This window comes from Petromyzon marinus, chromosome 61 (genome assembly GCF_048934315.1).
Source record: "Petromyzon marinus isolate PM22_M1 ecotype Great Lakes invasive population chromosome 61, UKy_Petmar_22M1.pri1.0, whole genome shotgun sequence".
Taxonomy (NCBI): domain Eukaryota; kingdom Metazoa; phylum Chordata; class Hyperoartia; order Petromyzontiformes; family Petromyzontidae; genus Petromyzon; species Petromyzon marinus.
In genome coordinates, this window is record NC_133727.1 from 7,387,639 (window position 1) to 7,404,244 (window position 16,606).

At 46.3% G+C, this 16,606-nt stretch overlaps 1 pseudogene; it reads right to left on the reverse strand.

The window, feature by feature from the left end:
• The window catches only part of LOC142906020 (exosome complex exonuclease RRP44-like), a 30,451-nt pseudogene extending 15,278 nt beyond the window's left edge, over nt 1-15,173 (reverse strand).
• Between the last annotated feature and the right edge of the window lie 1,433 nt (nt 15,174-16,606).

Sequence of the window (16,606 nt, forward strand, 5' to 3'; positions counted from 1 at the left end):
GGGGCAAGTGCTGTTGGCGAGGAGCACAAATGAAGGCCGGCACGGCACACAAGGGGGTGGGTCGCCAGCGCCATGCCCGGCCGCCTTTGTCTTCCCAGTGGCGATGTTTACACACCGCACCAGGCATTCAATTGAGTTCCGAGTCAACCTAGGGGAGGCCCAGGACCGGTTCAGATAATGATCACTGGTGTTGACCGTGCGAAGGAATCGAACCCAAGTCGCCGGGATCGTAGCGCAGAGCGCTAACCGCAACACTACCGCTGACTGCTCTCTGCCAAGTGCCCTGCACACAAGCACGGATTGACGTAAACCCAACGTTATTATTCATACTATTACATGGGTCACTCAGAAAACCCTCACTGATTTTCAAAACGTTTGCATTCAAGGTCACTGCTATGTCTTTGTAAAAGGAGGCGAACGATTGATATGTGCTCCCCAAATAAGTAATTTGCATGTAATTTGCCAACCTTGGACCATGTAGCTGGCACACGAATAACGTTACAGGATCTTTTAACGTCCACTGTTAAAGCGGATGGCCTGTAAATATTTTACGCTTAATACACACCACAGTATTAACCGGAGTTTGAAACGCAAACCTCCACAACACACTGCGAATGCAATACCGCTTAGGCCACCTCACCGCGAGCTGAAAACCAGGCATGAGAAGCCGCTGGCTGCAATGACCAAACCAACCGAGGGATCGTGATGTGCGGGCCAGCCAAGGAATTTTAAAGCCTTATTTGGCCATAATTAAGGAGTAGATGCAACCCCCCTTAGGTTATATGGAGTGTACATTGCAGTTAAGAACATACCTAAAATATGGCTGCAAATGTTGACCATTTTGAGCTTCTGGTCCAAATTAAGCTGTGTGCATTATCCACGCAGAGTGACAATGTCATGCGGCATGCAAGGCATGCTGGAAAGGACCGGATCCACTGGTCACAAATGTGCCTTTTGCCATCTAGAGATCACTTTTTGCATCAACTACTATTTCCCTCATTTGTTTTTATTCTACAAGTACTTTTCTGCCCTTCGAGTTTCTCATTGTTTACAGAAAGCATTAGATTTTCTCTCTAATTCTTCCGGATCTGAGGGATTTTACTGTATTCTTAATGTGATGTCCTCTCCGTGCAATACGGGCTCCGTCATGGCAGTTATTTCCAAAGCATATTTAATTGTGACCGTTTTATATTTGAAACGCATTTACATAATTTAATTCAGTTTCAGTTTATTTTGGTATAGCCCTGTGAGCCATCCGGCTCTAATGTATCCACCGGTGTAACTTCCTCTGTAATAGTCCACACTGCCAAATGGCAAAAAACGGAGCTTCGTATCTCACTGCGTTCTTCCACCTTAAACCAAGTGTCTGTGTGTCTGATAGAAACCTAATCGTAGAGAGATGGTCAGGGGTCTTGGGTCCCAGTGCATTAAGCCAGTCCTGGGTTTAAATGCAGAATTCAGCCGTACGGGAAATGCCAATGCCTCTCGGTTAAGTGAACACATGCCCTACCTCCTCGTCGAAGGTAACGTTGAGCTTGAGATCTTTGGAGTCAAAGAAAACCGTCCCCTCCAAGCCGTACTTGGGAATGAGCACCACCACGGCGTTCTTGCGCACAAACAGCACAAAGCCCTCTTCGCTCACCACTCCCTTGCTCTTGAAGAACAACTGAGAGCACAACAACAACAGCCGTTAATCACCGCTACGTGGCCAAGAGCAGATACACGCGCATCACTTACCAAGCCCACAATTATTTAACAAAATTTAAGGTATTTTTCCGCATCCCCCCGCTAATTTATTCCAGTTGTGCTATTGGCATCATGTCATGGGGATTATTTTGAGTTCAATCGTGAAGGTACAATGTCAATTGTATTGACTATAATCCTCCATCACCTGACAGAGCCAATCAAATAAAGTTGTCACATCATGGGCAAATGTGCCAAGTGACTAGGTTTTTCAGCAAACACAGAAGAATGCTGAAAAGCAATGTCAAGTGTAGCCAACCAGTACAGCCACGGCACCACCACACGTAAGCGTGCGAATAAAAAACAATTGATTCTTACTACACGCACAATACGATGCCTGCTTTCGTGACCTTAAAATTGGGTTTCAAGAGACGAATGGACGCATTATCAGGTGCCTAAGCACACGCCGTGCAAGCTCCACGTGGCCCATACTTCCGCCTCCCACCTGCGTGTGGAAAGCTACAGACGAGCGTTGGGCGTACTGCGCCATCTTGTGGCGGTAGTTGAGGTTGTTGCAGAGCTGCTGCTGCTTCTGCTTGTCGGTGAGCGCCGGGTACGTGGGGTCGGCGCCCGCGGCCAGCAGCCGGTGCACAATCACATCCGAGCATCTGTAACGGTACAGGGAGACAACAGCAACAATATTCACATTTGTTGTAGCCTCTATTTAATATGAAGATTAAATTTACAGTAGATACAGGCTGCGGTATGGCCACGAGATGCCAACGGAGCAGCGGTATTAATCCACCAAGCACCGCGATTCATTCTGGTGGATCTCAGCGGGTTTCACGATCCACCAGAAAGCTACGCAAACAATGACTCAGATGGATTTAACGCTGTGATAGAATACTGTACTCTGGACATACCACGTTCTAGCACCATCTGCTGGTGAAATTATCTTTGTTAATGTATGAATTTAATTCTTTGTTGAGGATTTTTTATTTGTCATCAGATGTAACGCAAATTGCTGCCTGCTCATATCTGTGTTCTTATTTAAGATCCACAACAAAATCGTTAGCGATCCATGGCAGAATTGCAATTCACTTTTGGCCGCCGCTGCAACACGGCAATGGATTCTTGATTCTGCACGTGGAACACTGTCACCCTCCTTGTAAGCGTTGGTGTTCACCGGATCCTCTAGTTTTTCTCCAACACAAGCCAAACAACCATTTAAGGAATTGGCCAAACTTTCCGTTTATAGGACCTTTTAGAAAAATAAGTCAAAATCTCAATCTTTATCCTGGAGAAATCCGATTCGCGATAAAAGCTCTTTTTGACAGATGTCCAGTAGGTAGATGATAGGAGTGCTAAGAATAGGAAAGGTAAACAAATCACTAAAAGTAAATAATAGAAAAAAGATATAGAAGTACGTAGCCAATCGTGCGAATCGGAGGTGTGCCATAATGACAAATTAACATTGCATAAGTACATCAATTAATGAATAAATTCCTAAACTTGGGAAAGGCAGCACAGTCCCAGACCACACCAAGACAACAACATAGTCCCCTCAATAATCGCGAAGGTCGATTTCACGCGTGTGCCTGACGCCAGAGCACGTCACCGTCGAATGGGCGACGTGAAGTGGGTGTAGATGGCGGTGGCGAGCCCGTAGTGGTGGGTGTCGGGCTCCATGCCGGAGCAGAAGTAGATGGCCTGCATCATGCAGCGCGTGGCCAGGATGCGCAGCAGAGTGTTGAGGTATGGTGGCGCTCCCGGCACTGCCGCCCGGTCCAGGGACTCGGCCAACGCCTTAGCCGAGTCCACCTGGATCTCGATGTTCTGCACAAAAAAATCAGGCACACCGGCGTTTGTGAGGTGACTATCCCGCACGTGGCTTGTAGTTCAGTGCTGGGGAAGCAGCAAGGGTTGTGGTGTATTGGAAAGAAAACGTTATTCAGCGCACTTCCTGTGGGCATTCAGGTTTCCATAACCTGGCTTGCCAGGAGAAGGCAGTACAGCAAGTGGATTAATCTACATCTGGCACAGTGCCTGGCTGCCTTCCAGCGTTGTCTGTGGTTCGTCACAGCTTTTGAGTTGTTCTGCCTCTAAGGGCGAGTGGAAACTATACTGCTACATCTCAAGATAAAGGTAAAAGGTGCAGCCCTGCAATTGCTCGCTCAGGCCAATACTGACATCGTTTCAAGACACCTCTGCTTCACAGTAGGGGGTAGCACATTCCCACCCATTTTGAGCACAATGTTCATCACAATAAGTCGACCTGATATTTCAACATTTCAGTGCTGGAATTTATCTAAAATTAAATACAGTACTACATTTATCGTGATGGTTTTTTGTTGCTTATTTCTGTGGAGTAGCTGGGAAACGAGCCGAGTCCTTCAACTCCCTACACTTGATAACACAGTATGTTCAATGCGGCTGCTGGATTTTGAAGCCAGGGTCCAGCTGTAATCTCTGGGTCATAAAGTGACCCAGGTGACCCTTGCAAATGAGACTATTATGGTCTCTTGAGTTCTCACCCGGTTAAACCAAAAGACCTCAAACTAAAATTTGAGCCACCCGGCGACCTCTGAATTCCTTGCGAGGAGGATGATGTTGAAGGAAGGTTAACAGCAATCTAGAGACAGTAGAACCCCTCTTAAAGACGGTAATTGGTTCCACGAACACGAGCATTAAAGGATTTGGTCATTAAGCGAGTATAGGAAATACGTGTTAAAAGCTTAATTCGTTCCGATAGCATCGAAAGTTTCCCTTGTTCACCCAAAAAACGTACTTTATAATATTTAAACAATGGATATTAATACATAAAGATACTAACATTATAAACACATCATATTAAAATAAACACTGCTAATAAATGCATTAATTCATTTTGATTTAAAGCTTTCGTGACTGCAGGGATTCATATTCTTGGTTCTTTCGGTAAATTCACGTAGAAGGGAAACAACAAAATAATAAAAATATAAAACAATAAAATTCTCACGACGTTTCGACTGCAACACAAGCAATCATCATCAGGTGTGAAAACCACAACAAGAAAATGTGAAAAAAGTGGCGGTTATTTTAACGTTAGCACCACGGAGAGAGATTTGATAAACCATTTCGGGTCTTAATTGATTGATCACGCTTAAGGTGGCTTTCAGAACGCATCCATTATTTTTCGTCTCCCCCCTCCTCTTTTCCGAACATAGATGGACTCGTCCATCTGAACAAACTGTCAAATCTCTCTCCGTGGTGCTAACGTTAAAAATAACTGGCACTTTTTTTCAAATTTTCTTGTTGTGGTTTTCACACCTGATGATGATTGCTTGTGTTGCAGTCGAAACGTCGTGATAATTTTATCGTTTTATATTTTTATTATTTTATTGTTTCCCTTCTACGTGACATTAATTCATATTTACTGTACCGACAAGAGCCCGTCGTTAACAGAGAAATGGTCGGTTAAGCCTACACATTGAGCTCTATCGAGGCCCGTTGTTAAGCGATTAGTTAACAAGAGTGGTCGTTAAAAGGGGTTCTAACTCTACCTTTGATTTCGCCGCCTTCACCAAGATGTCGTAGTTGGAAGGCGGAGGCGCCGGGTGGCGTCGGAGCAGCGCACACTCGGGGAATTCGTCTACGATGCGCTCCGCCACGGAGATGTTGGCGAGCAACATGAACTCCTCCACCATCGAGTTGGTCTCCCTGTGTACACGCACCAGTTTCCGCCACCACAACACATCAACCACAAGGGTCAAGAATCTTTATCTTAGATTATTTTGCTGATAATAAATTTCCTACGTGATAAGCCACTTTGTTCAGCTATCATTTGTGGTCAGGGTTTTACTTGGTAAGATAAAAATATATATTATTAGTTTTTTCGGTAAAGTCACGTTGAAGAGAAACAACAAAATAACAAAATATATATCGGATCGGACCGCATTCGTGAACATAAAGCAGACCTTAAACACGGTAGGACCAACACCTCGGCCGTAGCAGATCATTGTTCTAATTCAGTAGGCTCACATGCCATTGACTTTTCCAAGACGGAGGTTCTTTGTAAGCCATCTGGCTTCCATGAGAGATTCGTTCATGAGGCTATCCACATATACAAGCACAGAGACAATTTCAACCGAGAAGATGGATTCTATCTTAGCAATCATTGGAAAGATTTGATAAATCATTTCAGTTCTTGATTGATTGTTCACGCTTACAGTGGCTTTCAGACAGCATACATTATAAAAAATTTCGTCTCCCCCCTCCTCTTTTAAAAAAAAAATAGATGGACTAGTCCTGGGCAAACTGCCAATCGCTGCGCGTGACGCCAACGTTTTTTATAAATAAATAAATGTGCCGTTTTTAAAATAAATTTATGCAAACCGACACACCTGATGATGACCGTTTGAGTTATGGTCGAAACGTCGTGAGAATTTTTTATTGTTTTATATATATTTTGTTATTTTGTTGTTTCTCTTCAACGTGACTTTACCGAAAAAACTAAGAATATGAATTACTGCAGTCACGAAAGCTTTAAATCAAAAGATAAAAATAGTTTAGTTGTATTTGTATATTTGTTTAAGTTATTTGTTTACCTTTCCAATACTTTGCAATCCTAACGTGTGCTTGTATTGTTTGTTGTTGTAACGTTGTGACCTGCCCCAACTGGACATCTGTGAAAAAAGAGCTTTACAGCTCATCGGATTCTTCCAGTAGAAATATATATTTTGATTCTGATAGAGAGATCTGCACAATAGTCGGATTGCAGTCATGGGAGGTGTCTTGTTGACGAGACTCACTTGAGTTCCTTGGTCTGCAGGTCGATCGGGTCATGGGTTTCGCTGTCCATGTGGAATCGGACCTCAGGGGATGCCAGAGTCAATGCCCTACGGGTGGAGAAGGGACATGAGCGATTATCATGTCCAGCCAAAACAACACAGAATCTTAATATAAGACACTTCACAAACTCAGATATTTGAGTTGAACATGCACAGCTCGTTAAGTCAATCCACTGCTGGATGAGGGCCGCCCCATGTCATGCGGGTCGTGGGGTGGTTTTACCGTACTTAACCGTGGTGGTCAGTACGCGTTGGCAAAGGTGGGGGAGCACAGACATGGGAGCATTAAGTAGAGTAAAACAATTTATGTCACTGCATTGTCCTCTATTGCCCACAATGTAGCCCCGCAGCAGCCTGTAACACTCCAATCTAGAAGGATGTTATTAACCAGGTAAAACCTTAACTTCTTTATTGTTGCCTTCATTTCTGCATCTCCAGCTTCTTCAGCCTCCCACTCCCAGCCCCGCTCACTTCCCCCCCCCCCCCCCGGCATTTTGCCGTGCTCGCCCCTTTAATCCCTCTAGCAACACCCCACTTCCCCTACCCCACACCCCCCCCTCTCTATCTCTCCCCCCTTGCTCCCCCCCACTCTCTTACCTATATAGCCTCTTGTTACAACAGCCCTTTTTTGCCCACTTCAGTAATTGTTTCTGGCTGTGGTTGTCCCACCTGAAGAAGGACGCTTGTGTTGCGCCCGAAACGTCGTGATTTAATTTAGTTATTTAATTTTATAGTTTTACCTACGTGACTTTACTGAAAAAAAACAAAGAGTATGAATCCTGTAACACTTGTTTGTGCATGGTATTCACCCAAGCCTCATGCATCATGGGGTCAAAAAAAGCTACAGGTGCAGCCTTGCAATTGCTTGCTCAAGCCACTGCTGGAAGAAGGGTGCTCCCATAAGAGGGGGCCCCTCTAGAGATACACCCTTTAACAGTCCCTCTCAATGTATTTTAGCCTACTCTTCCACGCTGGCCGGATGTCTTAGAAGACACGGGAGTAACCACACTTTACCGCGCCACAGGCGACCTGCCGATCGACTAAATGTGGTGCACCCGTTAATACTGCTCAGCGCTCCAGAGGCAGTGGAGGGGATGAGGATCTTGACAATGAGTTACCCGTTTTGAATGCGCCTCTGCTTGAGGATCTTGGCCAGGGAGTTGAGGCCACGCAAGCTGCTGGTGACCGGGTCCTTCTGCCCGGCGTCGTCAATCATTAGCTGAGCCTCTGCGTACGTCAGAGACGCCTGCGGGGATACGATGAACACACCACGGGTGAACCATGGGGTCCTCGCAATTACACAATCCCCACGCCTGATCTAAGCCCAAGCCAGAACTCAACAGATGTCTACGTGGCTCCCGATGACTACTGAGGGTTACGCTCACCCAAAGACAGCAAAATTGATATTTTTTGAATTCTCAAAGCTGGAATTTAACCAAATTTTGTGCAATGTAATTTGGTGGTATTTTGTGCAGTGAGTTTAACACGTAGGCTTTCGTGACCAATATCATCCATAATACAGGTTTTTTGGGTTAGATTGTGTAAATACATGAATGTGTCGTTAAACCCGCCACCACCCGACACAGCCGACTAGTAAGGGTTGTCACATAAACAGAACGTGGCCAATTCGTCACTGGTACAACACACCGGCGTGCTGTACTCGTGACGAATTGGCATGTTCTGTTTACGTGACAACCATTATTAGTTGGCTGTGTCGGGTGGGGGTGGGTTTAATGACACATTTACATATTTACACGATCGACCGAAAAAAACCTGTGTTTTGTGCAGTGATTGTTGACTGGACAGAGACCATCAACTCACTACTTTCATGTCCTACCTCGCACCTCCGATTAGCACAGTTGGCTACGTACGGTGCAAAAGAAGTTCAACATACATACTACCACTTGTGAACCCGGTTCATCTCGCTACACTTGTGAACCCAGAGGTGCAAGCTCAACGCTCTGACCTCTCAGCCATCCGGAAACCTCAACTGCACTAACATAGCAAGGCACCGATACAATACACGTGAAAGCAAACGAGAGTTTTACAAAAACTGAACGTCTGTGGGGGAGGGGGGGTGAAATCACCTTGGAATTGATGATGCTCTTGGTAAAACGTGTGCTCACGATCTCAGCCTTTGGAGTCATCTCCCATATGCACGAGAACGCCAGCCTGCACGCGCACAGCACATGCATCGTCGCCATTCACCGTCGAGTGGCGGAGTCGTCGACATTGGAGTGGTGCAGGGTGTTCACTCAGGAAAGCCTCGCAAAGTCTCGAGACTCTTTTTCAGGAGGGTCTTGCCAAGTTTTTGGTAGTCGAGTCATTCTTTCAGCAGTGGGATGTTTGGCCAAATACCGGTTTGGGTTGTTACAAATTACTCAACTGGAATATATACGTAGCAACCATTGTTCGACTGCAAAAGCTTTGCAGTACCCTACCGAAGTTATGAGATTCAGTGAGGCTTTCCTTGGTTAAGGATCATAGTAGTAATAACACGTTTATGTTAGCGATGAGGGGAAACCTGATAACCTGGAGTCAACCCATGCTAAATAGGGGGAGAACATACAAAATCTACATGGAAAGGCAACCAAGTCGGGCATCAATCCTAGGCCATTCTTGCTCTGAGACACGTGTTACCATTGTGCCATCCTGGTTTGGCTGCTTATGTATGTACACATGCTTGTGTGGATCTGTACAATGACACTTTAACAGTGCCACGCATCATAGGATTACATGTGCACCTGGCAACAATGCACGTTAGCTGCTGAGTATGGGTTGCAATGTGCGCACTCGCGAGTTAACAGTTGTTGGTGCATCTCACCAGTCGACGTTGGATCTCAAGGAACACAGGTTTGAGCTCAATAACTCTGGCACCATATCAATCCTCTGCAGGCGCACAAACACATAAACGCAACCACTTCTCTGTCAATAAACACAATCTGGCAAATACATATGCACCAACTCAACGAGTGTTTGCAAGCAAACCCACACATGATTAAGTCACCTGCAGGTAACTGTTCAGCAAGGGGATGTTTTCGTGAATGCCAGTTAAGATTGTATGGGTTTTATTTAGAGGAAATCTGATGAATCCAGAGGAAACCCATTCACTAACAGGGGAGAGAACAAACAAAACTGCAAGCAAAAAGGCACAAGAGTTGAGTAATCAAACCCAGCGTCTCCTTGCTGCAAGGCACGAGTGTTACCACTGCGCCGATAGCCTGCCGCTCATGATGTCATGGTACATCATATGATAAGAAATCCACAAAAATCACCTTGTTTAAAACATCATGAGAGATATTTAGCATTGTTGTTGCACATTTTTTTATTCTAATTCATTTTTAAGTTATCGTTATTCATACGGGAAGTACAGAAAAGCACACAAAAAATGTGGTGAAAATGTCAAATACAATTACAGTTGTGGGGAAACTGGTACCGCGATGATCGTTACATCGTAATATTTTACATCATGTCGTAAAGTTAAGAATGAAAGGATGAAATCGGCGGGTCGTAAAACACTTGATATTGTGGCAAGAAGACATCCACATCTCACCTTCTCACACAGGTAAACTGTGGTACCACGCAGAGATGCCTCCTCATCCAAGGCATTCCCCGGCCGGATAAAGTAGCTCACATCGGCGATGTGTACCCCAACCTAGAACACACATTAATACACCGTCACCACCCTCACATGCATGGATGTGTAATGACAGGGTGATACCTGCCGGCCTGTAAGGGTAATTAAGGTTATAGCTGCATTACATAATGCCTTATTATGAAGGGGCGTATCTGGGGTAAAGGTCAACGGCGGAGTCAGTCGAGAAGATCCGGGAACCATCCCGAAGGGCCTAGAAGGTTCTAGAAAGGGGGCGTGGCCAGAGGTGGAGCTTGGCCACTCCAGGCAAATATAAAGAGCACCGAATCAGAACTTCGGGGCTGTTAGCGTGGGGTCTGGGTCCTGGTTGCGTCGCTACCGTCGTCATCTCTTCGTCTTCGACCACGTGGCTGGTTCTTCTGCAAGAGCAGCTCTGTCTCCGCCGCTACGCTCGTCAACCAGCCAGCGTAGCTACGCAGGACGGAGATGGGCTGCGTGTTTGTACAGCCTAGGTGTAGCCGCGTTACGAAGTGTATCGCCCTGTGTGCTTTTAATAAATAAGACGCCTTCTACTAGACGTCTGTCGGAAGTGGCTCACTCCACATGCATGCATAACCTCCACCATAGCCACTCCAACCAAAGCACAATAATGTGAAATGAAATGCACACCCATTACTACCTGGTGCATTCATTGTGAACCAGGCATTCGGCCAGTGACGTGGACACTTAGGCCAGTGGGGTCTTAGCCATGGCTTGGCTCAGACTTGGCTCTCGCGCAACATGCATTGAGATTATTTCTATTATTTTGGCTGCTATAAATGTCCAAATGATGGGCCACTTTGTTGAGCTATTCATTTGTGGCCAGGTCAGTAATAAAAAATAAATCAATACCTCAGTGGGCTTTGCCTGGTAGGATGGGGATGGTTTCGTTGTATTTGTTTGTGTTTGGGTTATTTGTTTATCTTTCTTGTACTTTGCACTACTATTATGTTTTTGTACTGTTTGTTGTTGTAACGTTCTTACCCGCCTCTACTGGACATGTAAAAAATAGCTTTATAGCTCATCGGATTCCTCCAGTATAAATATTCTGATTCTAATTCTCAATAAGCCACATCAAAGCAACGCTTAAAACCCGAGCTGCCTCTAAGCATGGTTCCAGCCCTGAGCCTCTGTGTCCCTTGTGCCTCCTCGTATATCCCTGCATGCTCCCAGCCACGCTCAGAATTTCCGTGAGCTGAGCGTGAGCCAAGGCACAGCTGAGCCACTCATGCTTCTTTGGAGGCAACGGAGCAGCTCAAGCCAGAACCGAGCCATGTTGAAGTCAGTCCTGAGCCGAGCAGAGACCAAGAATACGGGCACTAAGGCAACCATGTTTGGAAACTTAATAACAGGAATATTGTCCACCCCTTTGTCAATCCACTGCAGGATAACGGCTTCTCCATGCCGTAATGGGTCGCGATTGTCATTTGACCTTGCTTTATTACGATGGTCAATGCAGGTGGTGAAGGAGAGAACTTGGGCAGTTTTTTTAGATATCACTCTGTACCGGTGTTAGCCATGACTGGAACTAAACCAGCTTGACAGGATGAATGTGCAGTGCACTTATCATTGTGCCACTAAACTCCCCTTGTCACCTCCGCTAGCATTGACAAAACCATGAAAGGAATAGGCACGAATTACCGCGACCGTGACCACGATTACCACCACCAAATGAATACCTCGGTGTTCCCATTGTCGAGCGGTTTGCAGTGTAGGGCATCGTCGATGTCTGTGCAGCCTAGAGGATCCACAATGCAGATGGACAACGCACGGAGGTCCTCCCTGCCAGCCTGGGCCTTGTACGGGACACACACAGCACCAGGTTCAACAAAACGCTGCCTTACAACAAACAAAACACAGGGTGAGCCATACATGGGTAAACCAACTTCATTCTAATGGCGTTCTATCTTCTCAATAGGCGACTGAATATTTTGAAAGTACAGTCCGTTCTCCTATAACTCCGCGTGTTTTCATATCGTGAATTAGATATAATGCGATGAATGCATTAGGGAACACATTTTTTTCATAACATGGATGTGAATTGGATAAAAGGCGATCGAGTGAACAGAACTGCGTTGTGCGAGGCAGAATAAGCGTTTGTACGGTTGCCTCGGTGTAGCATCACACAAGGCGGGATGCTGCTGGATGCATCTAGATGCTACTCACGTACCCGAAGTATTTGTTAAGCCTGCGTACGCATCTCACGTGTTATCGCGGACTGTGCTTTACCCTATATTATTAATTATGCGATTTTTCCACAATTCGGTGTTCTTCAGGAACGCAAGTACAGCGTTATAGGAGAAAAGTCTGTAGTCCCCTTGCTCCATTCATTTCTGTACTGGACCATCTCCACGGCCACTGCAGAGTCCTCCACATCCTGGCTCACCACTTTGATCCGCATCTCTCAAGGCCTGCCTCTCGGGTCTCTGCCCTGGTGCTTCCATAAGTCCGTCGCCTTCCTTCCTCCGATGTGAATTTCCTCTCTTCTTACGATGATGTGTCCGAGCCATCGACTTTCTTTCAGGTCGACGGCTTTTCTATATACGGTCTGCGGTAAAGGTGTAGAGCCCCGTGGCTTCTCGTTCATGCCAGTGCAGCGGAAGGACCTCGACTGGAGGGAGAGCTCCAGAGAGGCCCTCTAGAAGGTATTCTACGCAGGCCAAACATCTTGAAACTGTTGAGGTTTGACAACACGATGATGATGATGATGGGGGGTGTTTTCACATTTGTCTATTGTCGAAGGCCTATACGTCGGGGGCCACACGTTATGGGCCACATCAAAGGCCACCAGGGGCCACCAGTGGCCCGTGGGCCTTGTAATAAAGAACATTGAAGTAAAGGATTCTCACATGCACGACCAAACACACCAACACACCGCAGGCGTAAGAATTGAACTCAATCGATGAATTGACATATCGTCACACGTCTCATGCGTACCTCTGCTGTGATGCTGAACGTGGGAGGGGGCAGGCATGCAAGTACGGCCTGGCTGAAGGGCTGGTGTGGCATGTCGTGCTCCAGCAGCAGCACCTCTGTCTCCGTCTCCTTATCCCCACATTCGCCCAGAGAGCGCACAAAATGGCCCTGCACAAGCACACCGACGATTAGCAAGGTTGTCTACGTATGGTACGGAAGAAGTTCAACATGCATATGCACATACGTGGCCAATCGTCACCGGTATCCCTTTTCCACTGGTACATTGGAACCCAGACAGCGCAGAGCTCTCGAGGTGTCTGTGGTCACCCACTGGCTTTTTGCCATGTCGAACCAGAATCAAACCCTGATATGCTGGCCCCACAAGGCATCCAAATCTATCTGGGGGCCGAGCAGGGCCAGGGGCGGGGCTAGCGACATGTTAATTGTGTGACGGCAGTCGGTACACCACGGGGACGTGGCACCACAGCGTCATCTGCACGTGCCTAGACTTGTTCAAAGCATTGACCGTCCATGGCATGCATCTGCTTTTGCAGTGGATAAACAACCTGCAGCCTACTAAACCGTGCCAGCCATGGTGCCGCTCGGTTGTGCAGTGGCAAATAGGTATGAAAAGCACAACCACAATGCCAACCTTGTACCTAACGTACATTATGTAGAATATTAACCGGCATCTGTTTAAACAAAGATACAACCCAAAGAATACATCTTAACAATATATTTAACTTTTCACCAATTTTGTTTCTAATTGTGTTAATGGTATCACACAAGACAAGCAATCTTTGCAAACCCTTCGTGGTCAAGGACGACCCACAGGAGCAGACATAACAGAGCTACTTCTAAGATCCATTGAAGTGAAATGCAGTCCAAATTGTAGGGGGGCAGTGCTTTTCCAACCACTCTGCCAATCAAAGTAATGTTCATCACATGGCAGTCAAAAGCAGTAGTTTTCTCAGAGATGGAAATTAAACAATCGAAGTGCACGACCAAATTTAATATCGTTTTTGGTGCAGTTATTGGTGACTGGGCTGAGACTATCAACTTACAACACCTTAATAACCTAGGTTGAATCACAGGTGAGTTTGCCATGCTTTCAAACAAAAAAATCACAGTGGTGCCAGCTCATCCACCCTGACTTCCAATTCACCGTGTCACCGTTCGTGTTTTGGGTTCGACGGCTGTATTGCATACAGAGCCGCGTGGCCGCGCGTCAAGTGACAGAAGGATGAGCCCGACGATGCCGACCACGGGAAGGACGGGTGAGGTGTCACGGCGTGCGGGGCGTCACGGTGCAGTCGTACGTTCGGGTAGCGGGAGTGTCACAGCCAGCCATCGATGGCCACCACGATGCGGTGGGCCTGCAGGGACGCTGCTTGTCTTGTCTCCACCCGCACTCGTGGCATGCGGCGGTCCGCGGGCGTGAACAGGTGGCGGGTGGCCTGCAACACGCACAAAGAGCCCCCAGTAAGGCATTCAACAAATTGTTTGGGCGAGTGCCGTCAGCACACACCTATTCAAGCTGGTACGGCAAACGACGGGGTGGGTACGGCCAGCACCATGCCCGACCGCCTTTGTCTCCACAGCGCTGATGTTTACATGCCACATCAGATACTCATTTATGGCCGAGTCGACCTAGGGAAGGGCCCAAGACAGGTTCAGACATTTGGCGCTGTTTATTGGTTATGAGCGATAAATATAATCCAACTCGGGTCCCAGGATTCGTAGCGCAGCGCGCTAACCGCTACATCACCACTCCCCACACGTACACACACACATGCAGATCAGCCCACCTCCTTGATTGGGCTGGGCATGAGCATGCCGCACAGCGGCCTCGAGTTCCGCTTGATGATGCCGACCACTTTGCCAGTGGGCCGACGCATCTTCCCACTTTCGGCTTTCAGCTGGAGACCAAAACAAAGGACAAACATCGTGTTGCGTAATCTAAGCAAGAGCGACGACAGCAGCAGCAGCAGCTGGGATAGCACCGGGAGATGACAACGCAAACTCAAATGAGCACTCACCACAGTAGCGTCTCTCTCACACACGGAAATAATGAAATAACTATTTTTTCACCAACTCACTCGCTTAACCTGCGGATGTGGTTTCATGCTGTGTCTCATCAATGTCAATAATGAGACTGACGCTTTGTTAAAATGACAAAAGATCACAGTGAGGAGTCCTCTGTAAATATTGATAAGTTAAAACAGTTCTGGCGATTGATAGAATCAACCGGAACACGCCCATCAGATACCAAACATTTTTTAAAAAACGCGTAGGCTTTTGCGACCAATATTATCTACAACAAAGGTTACCCTCCCATCTAATTCACAATTTGATGCTTAATCTCTCGATTCTTTATGATTTCACTGATTGACATTTTCTCTTACCTGCTTAGCACATCAGTCACCCTATATATGTTTAATGTTTACGTAACGTTTTTATAAGTATAACTGTGCAATGATCAGTCTATAAATAATCTGCCCAAGCCAACTTGCACTACATGCGATTTCATATCTAACACTTGTTTATGTTTGAGCAATATTGTCGACTCTTCATAAACCACGGTTGTTTTCGTGCCAATTTCGATTAACTTCATTGCTGTACTTTATTATGTTTTGCATTTTGTCACTGTGGTATGTATGCATGTAGAACTTATTTCGCACCGTACACAGCCAACCATGCTAATCGGAGGTGCGTGGAAAGGACAACAATCTAAATACAAAAAGCAGTTCTAAAGAAATTAGTTTTCAATATAGAGGCCACCCTGTGACCCAGCTCAGACCGTGGAAGCGATGCCGTGTTGAGCCTGGATATGCATAACAGGTGGTAAAGGCTCTGCGCCAAAATGGCTGGCAGCAGAGCGCAGTACAGCAAAATGAACTGTTGTCCTGTCCTTCTATGCTCCTGATCTATGCCCCCCCCTTCACCAACCCGCACCGAAGTATGGTCAAATAACCCCTACGTACATACAAAAATAGTACGAAATGATTAGCACTCCTGACTTGATTTTGAAGTAATGTAATGTAAAGTCATTTAATAAACGCAAAATCAAGCTAACAGCATCTCTAATGTGGATTGTTGTCTGGTCACACGGTGTTCATTATGTTTAAGGTCTCTCTTGAAGTGGTTGAGTCTTTGTTGTTATTCTTTGTTTAAACTATATTAAAACTATTTAAAAACTATAAACTAAATAACTTTACCAGGTAAGGACCCTGAGAGCTATATAGCTCTTTTTAAGTGACCTGGCCACAAATGATCGTTCAATGAAGTATCTTATCACATTTGAAATTGATAGCAGCCAAATACTCTAAGTGCATGTCAGATTGTAACTGTGGAGGGAAAAGCCGGAGGACCTGGAGAAAAATCCATGCGACCACGGGGAGAGAGACACGCACACTGCAGGTGTCTGGGTTTGATTTTGGTTCGGCAGTGTTGACGCTCCACTCACCACATCCTCCTCATTCTCTTCTGCAACGTCCCCTGCGACGCCCTCAGCGTGCAGGACCAGCGAGGAGGGGGCAACCCA